We start from the raw sequence: 7,356 nt of genomic DNA, 5'->3' as shown, positions 1-7,356 counted from the left end.
TGAGGTACATTTTGGAGGAGTTGGATATGTATCATTGTGTTGAAATCCTTCTCACACAGTCATGCTTGAGCTCACTAAACATGTCAGATTGCTTTTCATGAATGACGTGTTTTTTCTGAAAAGTTTATTTTCATTTCTGTAAAAAACAAAACAAAAAAAAAAGCTTCACATGGCTCTACTGAGCCACTCCGGCTCAGTATTGTATTATAGTCATTATACTGTATGCTTTCGAACAATCATTGCATTTAAGGTAAGTTCAGGACAAATGTTAATTCGGACTCCACTGATTTCTCAAAAAAAACAATGTTGTCAAATTTGTACCTCCTATATCCTCGCACTGTCTAGGGGGCATGTGCAATGTCACTTTCTTTAAAGGAAATCAGGTTCAGAATAAGCAATGATGTCGCCATAGGCTCAAAATCACACACAAATGTCAAGCCCTGATAAAAGTCGCTGCTGGTTTTTGAAATACGTAGCATTGCAGAATTTCATTGAACATTTTCGTCCGAAAACCTCAAATTATACTGTCCGTAATTGTTTGAATTGCATAGAGGTTCATCCGCCTCAATGCGTTCAGTAATTTAAACAGCAAGTACGAGGTCAAAGTTGCTTTTATTTGTCAGCGGATTACCTTTCAGGTTATTATCAAGGCTTCTGCGGTCAGGGCGAGGGATCAGTTGTTTGCTCCAGTCCTACAGTCGGGTTCAAAAGCATTGTTCAAGACAAACTAGTGGTGAGGACAGCAAGAGTATAGGTGTGGCCAATTCGCATCGCACTGTAGGTACCTGTAGTAAGTAGTTACAAGCATAGAAATTATATAGACAATGATGTAGATAATTGATCACCTCACAAATCCTGCTCAGTGCCAGGACGGAGCGTCTGCTCTGCAGTATGAAGTGAGGCGGAGAGTTAGTATAGGTCAGGGACATGATGGGCATATAGCAAGGCTGAGTTTCATGCAGGAGACTGGAGTGTGTGTTCTGTTGCAGACCTGCAATGAAGATTTGTCTTTTTTCTTTCCAATAATCTTTCCCCAAAAGTGTTTTAGTTGCCCAACTGTAACCCTCGGGCTCCAGGCAAACCGTCAGTATGTGAGTGTTGGCAAACACACCCTTCACAATTTAGTCATAACCAATATCTTGCCCTAACCTTAACATGGTTGCCATACACAGAAAATACATTGGCATTGAATGTAAAAAAAAAAAAAAAAACATTATCATTGAACGTAATCAAGGGTTTTTGCAGAATTGTCCATCATGTCCAATATCGTGTCACATGAAAGATGGGACGAGCGTTACAATCACAGGAAACCAAAGTGAAGCAAACCTCTTGTGTGCTGTGTCCCCTGCTGAGGCAGAGCGTATGTGCTGAAAACTAAAAGAAGAGAAAGGAGATGTGGACCTTTCTTTTTTTTTCTCTGCTGTACTCAGGTCTCTCTTGCAACAGAGATAATGAGATTACCTGATTAAATAAAGGTTGTACATAATGGCTGTTGACTTCACAATGGTACAAGCATTCTTTACTGAAACACTTCCCCCATGCCGGACAGAGTGTCCACTGATATATGACGTGGACATTGCTTTTACCTAAGGAACGAACATCTACACATGAGAACAAATGAGAAGAAACATCTGCACACGCAGTGTGTTCCTCCAGGATTCCCCAGAACAGCTTCTGCTGCGCTTGTCATTTTGTAGATACTCTCCTGTACAAACAGCGCTCCTCCAAAAGTCTGTTCCCTCGGTTGGTGTTCTGGTGATGGTTGGTGGATCTCCTAAAGGTGTTTACCTGGTTTTAGATCTTGTGACTGTGAAGGCCATTGGACATGATTCACATACATTATATTGGAAGTTTTCAATGAGCCATCATGATCTGAATGGAGACGTTACATTCTTGATGTTTGCCCACTCATTTATTCAGGTTTTTTGCTTGAATACATCTGTTGGGCACAAGCTTTGATTGTATAAGCTGAAGCAGGGTTATAAGCACAGAGTGTCTGCGTGGGACTTATGCGCTCAGTGACCAGAAAATTCGAAACCACTGTGAGTACGATGCTGGCACTGACAACAGCCACCACAACCCGTCTTATCCATGGCCCTGTAGTGTGCTGCTGAGACAGCCGACCTGGCCAACTCCACCACTCTACATTACCAAGATGGATGGATGGACCTGCGTTCTATGGATGCTGCGTTTGTGTTCATTCCAAAGGTCTTAGCAGGATTTATTGCACGACTTGACCAGCTGTGGCCAGGTCATTCCATCTGAATGTTCCTTGAACAGTTCCTGGACATTCTTTGACATGAAGTGCAGACATGAAGCATTATTGAAAGTGTCCATCGTGATGAATCCAGTTTTCTACTTCTACACCTTAAACCATACTGCTCGTATTGGTACTGAACTATTAGATTTAGATTGCGGTGTAGAAATTTGTCCAAGATTGGCATAATTTCTTGGGATGCTGAGCTGTTCTTAACCACGAAACACTTTCAACAGCGTGCCATTGACAGGAGAAGCACCCTGTGTAGTTGTCTGCTGTTACACCCCCGTGCAGGTGGAATGAGACACATCGTGTGTTTGTGTAATCCCTTATTCTGAGTCAGAGTCACCTGCTATCTCCCACATTTACAATCTTGGTAGACCAAACATTCATATTTCTTTATTCTAGTCCTTCCATTGTTTTACTTTGAAGAAGCTGCCTTTTAGAGCCCATAAACTCTACAGTCCTAGTGTTGGCTTTTGTAGAGACATTATGCAAATGGTAACCTTTCACTTTTTTTGGCTCAAGCAGGGTTTCTATTTTTCTGGTCACTGAGTGAGTTAGTCCACTGTGGGAATGATCAACAGCTGAGTTTTCTGAAAGGACAACCTGGGCCTTATTTTCATAGCTTTGGCCATTTTTTTCTGTCAGTAATGCAAACATTTTGCTCAGAAACTTACCAGCGGAGATCGCAGCAACAAACTCAGAGGGGTCAAGAAACCTGAGAAGTCAGACAGGTTGTAAACAATTACCTGTTATCCAGATGATCTGAACTACATATTTGGAGGTAAATAATAGGAAATATTGGTAATTATTGATGAAAAAAAATCAAGTGGTACGGTAACCTACCCTCTTTAGCTGTGTTCCCACTTTTCCATCTGGTATTACTGACATAAAATAGGGCCTTAACTATAAAAAATAGAGAAGAAGAAGAAGAAGACGTAATGAGATACAAAATTGAAGTGGTGTTCGGTAAAATGTTTTTTCTTCCTCAAAATTTCCCCAGTTGAGGACAAACTGTTGCAGCTGCAACCTCAACTTGATGGTGAGGAGAATGGTGGATTGCTGGTCTTATCAGGGCTTTAACACAAAAAAAAACCCCGATACGCAGATAGACTTCTACAGGACGCAGTGTGCTCTTTCCTGATGGCTGAATATTGTGCCTTTACCAAGAATCTTAATATTCCACAGAGTTTAACTTCTATCTAGTGAGTAGAATTCAAAACAAATCATTTACTTTTTTGGGGATTAAGAAGAAAGAGAAGCAAAAACAGGAGTTTTAAGATCTTTTCTGAGGTAAAGTACCGTACCATTATCTAAGTGTAGAGTGTAGGATTAAGACATTCCAGCATTACAAAACAATCTTTTGAATTCAATGCTGAAAAAGAATCTTGTGCGAGGCTGGTCTCCATGCTGCCAGCGCTGCTGTTTTTAGACTAAGTGGACGGAACAGAAGTGAAAGAAAACTTGTCTTTCTTCACCACAAAGGAATCTGAGCAGACGGACACGTTTTTCTGTGAACGGGCGAGCGAATGGAAGACCTGAACAAATGGTTTGCCTTCAGGCTGTGGAGAGGGAGGACATGTGCTGGACTCTTATTGTGTAATATTCCTGTTCAATGTTTCTCTCATGCTCTATATGTGCGCACACGTGGAATCGGGGGTCGGCGTGTTTGCTTGTGTGCGTCTTTCTGCTTGTTTACAGGCAAATACAGGACACTGTGCAGGAATGGTTTTGTCATTGTCCGTGTGAGTGTGTGTGCGTGTGTGTGTGTGTGTGTATAAGCATATGGAGTGTGAGAGGGAGAAAACACTCAATACAAATTCTCTGTATCAACTTACAGATACAATTTAAATAAAATTGCTGACATCTCTACCAACGACATGTTAAGTGTATTTTTGCTGGCTTATGAATTTGTCTGCAAGTGTTTTTGTCTGTCACTGGATTTAAACTTTTTTCTTTTCAAGATTTTAGCATGTCCATATGTGCTGAATCAGTTTAATACTGTCGGGCCATTCCCCCGGCCCAGCATTCCAAACAGTTTAACCCAATGAGGCTGTATTTATCCATGTGCAGACTGCTGCACGAGGTCAGATGTGATGGCGGATCTTGAAGGCGACTGTTGAGATAATAGTTGAAGCGAGCACTTGTAGGTGTCTCGTTAGCTGGGCAGTGTGAATTTGACGATTGAATGATTTTTTTTTCCAAACTGATGAACATTCCAGAAAAAGAACAAAATCTCAAAAAGAAGTGTGTGGCACATTTGTCGTTTATTTTATCTGATGTGAAAATTTTTTTATATGCACCTTATTTCCCCCGATAAATTTCTTCAGACTATTCCAAAGCTTGCTGTCGTGTTGTAGGTTAGTGAGGACTTCTTTCCAGTTGTTATGCAGATGATACTCAAGTATATCTATCGATCAAGACGAAACCAACCAGTTCGCTAAACTTCAAGCAGCCTTAAGGACATAAAAACCTGGATGACCTGCAACTTCCTGATGTTAAACTCAGACAAGAAGTTATTCTATGAGGCCCAGATCACCTCCGAAATCAATGATCTAATGAGATAGTTTCACTTGATGGCATTGCTCTGGCATCCAGCTGCACTGTAAAGAATCGCTGAGTCATCTTTGATCATGTTATGTCCTTTAACTCCCAGATAAAACAAACTTCAAGGACCTTTTTTCCCCTACATAGCATTTCATAAATCAGACACATGCAGAAAAATGAGTTCATGCATTTGTTACCTCTGGACTAGATTACTGCAATTCCTTATTATCAGGCTGCTCTAATACATCTCTTAAATCTCTCCAGCTGATTCAGAATGCTGCAGCACGTGTAACAAAAACTAAGAAAATAAATCAGATTACCCCTGTACTAGCTTCTTGCACTCTCCCTGTAAAATCTAGAATAGAATTTAAAATCCTTCTCCTCATCTATAAAGCCCTGATTGGTCAGACACCATCATTTATTAAGGAGCTTATAGTACCATATTACCCCACTTGAGAGCTGCGCTCTCTAAATTCAGGGTTACTTGTGGTTCCTAGAGTCTTAAAAAGTAGGACGGGAGCCAGAGCCTTCAGTTATCAAGCTTCTTCTGTGGATCCAGCTTCCAGTTTCAGCTGGCCGGCTCGGGTTTATAGTTCGGGCTGGTTGGTTCAGGTTTATAGTTAGGGCTGGTTCAGGTTTATAGTTAGGGCTGGTTCAGGTTTATAGTTAGGGCTGGCTCGGGTTTATAGTTTGTTAGATCCTGGGGTACTTCTGGCCCGATACGGGGCTACTTACTGACTCAGCTCTCTATTAAAAGATTGTCGAGCTGGTGTTCTTGCGAGGGAACTCGCCTGGCTCTGCTAACTGCCGTTACTCCCGACGTCTACCCTGCTTCCTCCGGTCTGAGTGCACTCGGCCGAGGGGCCAGCCTGGCCCCGGGCGCTCCTACCAGTCGCGTCGGTTATGGCAGCTTCCCTCTTATGGATCCGTGCTCTTGGTAAATGCCAGGTTAGGTTTTGACGGCTAGGATTACTTCTAAAACCGTAAGGGATTGTTAAGTGGATTCGGTCTCTAGGTTAACTTTACAGAACTCAGTTGTTAGACATACAATGGATTTAACTTTTTACTGCCACGAGGAACTGTTTACTACTTGAGCAAATAAATGCACTTGAGAAATTTACTTTAAATGCAGATTAGATATTTGTTGCAGGTTATATTTAGTTAGTTAGCAAGGGTTAAGCTACAGCTCACATAAAATGTCACTACACTTGAATCGTTACATTAATTTTCTTCTCAGGTTATACTCATTAGTTTTAGATGCAGAGACGGCTCGGTTGGAGCTGGATTTTCAATGGTGCGATGAAAAGGTTCTTTTGGAGTTGTTAGGAGTTGTCTGGCCAGACCCTCGGTCCTCCCGCTCTGCAGCGGAGTCCGTTCAACAGTCCTCAAGGCTCAGTACAAAGTCTTTCTAGGACTGCCGCGTTCCTCCGTTGTTCAGTTGTTAAAGTCGAGCAGTGGGGAGAGGAAAATCTCCATCTTTCAATCTTTGTCCACGAACAGCGGTCTTCTTTCCGTGAACAGAGACAAAGTCCTCCGACGCGGCTGTCGAACGAGGTCCAGTGTTTCTCCATGGATGGCTCGGTCGGCGTCCCATCGTGAATTCCCGTCTTGCTGTTTGCAAGTTACTTCTTTTATAACACTTTTGGACTGCCTCTCGCGTCTCTCCCCCCTCTTCCTCAACACGGGGTCCCTCAGCCCATGATTAACATGACATCATTGATTTGGTGCATGTGCTTCGAAAAGTACCTACATTTTGTGTGTGTGTGCATGACGAAATCACCCCAACTTCCCTGTCTGGGCGCTTACTTAATCAAGCTCTGCGCGTGTCTGGGTGTTCAACATCTGTTGCACTTCCCCTTTTCCTACACTCACACTTTTCTAACACAGATTAGTTATCATAATCACAGTTAGTTGTTAATCGCTTTATTCAGCACGCGCTTGCTTTTAAAACACTTATTCGATTTTTCTCTCCTTCTCTCTGCAGCCGTTATTTTCTTAAGGCCTGCACTCAGCTCACTTCCTCTTTCTCCGTACTTTCTACACACAGACTGCACTATACTGATACACATTATTATTATTATCAGGTTTACATTTGTTAAATCACTCTATGTATTAAACATTCGTTATGTAACGATCACACTTTATCTTTCGATTACACTTTAACTATTGATTTCTGAGTATATGCTTTATGCTTTTTATATCCTGACCTTCCCCTGACCGTGTAGTATGTATCCAAGGCGGCTTTCTCTGAGAGCTCAACTCTTCTCGACAAGTTAGGGCTGGCTCGGGTTTATAGTGAGTGCTGGTTCGGGTTTATAGTTACCCTGGCTCGGGTTTATAGTTAGGGCTGGTTCGGGTTTATAGTTAGGGCTGGCTCGGGTTTATAGTTAGGGCTGGCTCTGGTTTATAGTTAGGGCTGGAGAACCAGGAGGGAACCCACACTGATACTGACACAGGGAAAAACATGCAAACTCCACACAGATCAGGGAATCAAACCCTGGTCCCTCCTGCTGTGAGACGACAGCGCTAGGCATCATTTCATGTCACTC

The sequence above is a fragment of the Melanostigma gelatinosum genome, assembly GCF_949748355.1.
Source record: "Melanostigma gelatinosum genome assembly, chromosome: 16".
Lineage (NCBI taxonomy): Eukaryota > Metazoa > Chordata > Actinopteri > Perciformes > Zoarcidae > Melanostigma > Melanostigma gelatinosum.
Note: the sequence above shows the minus strand (reverse complement) of the source record.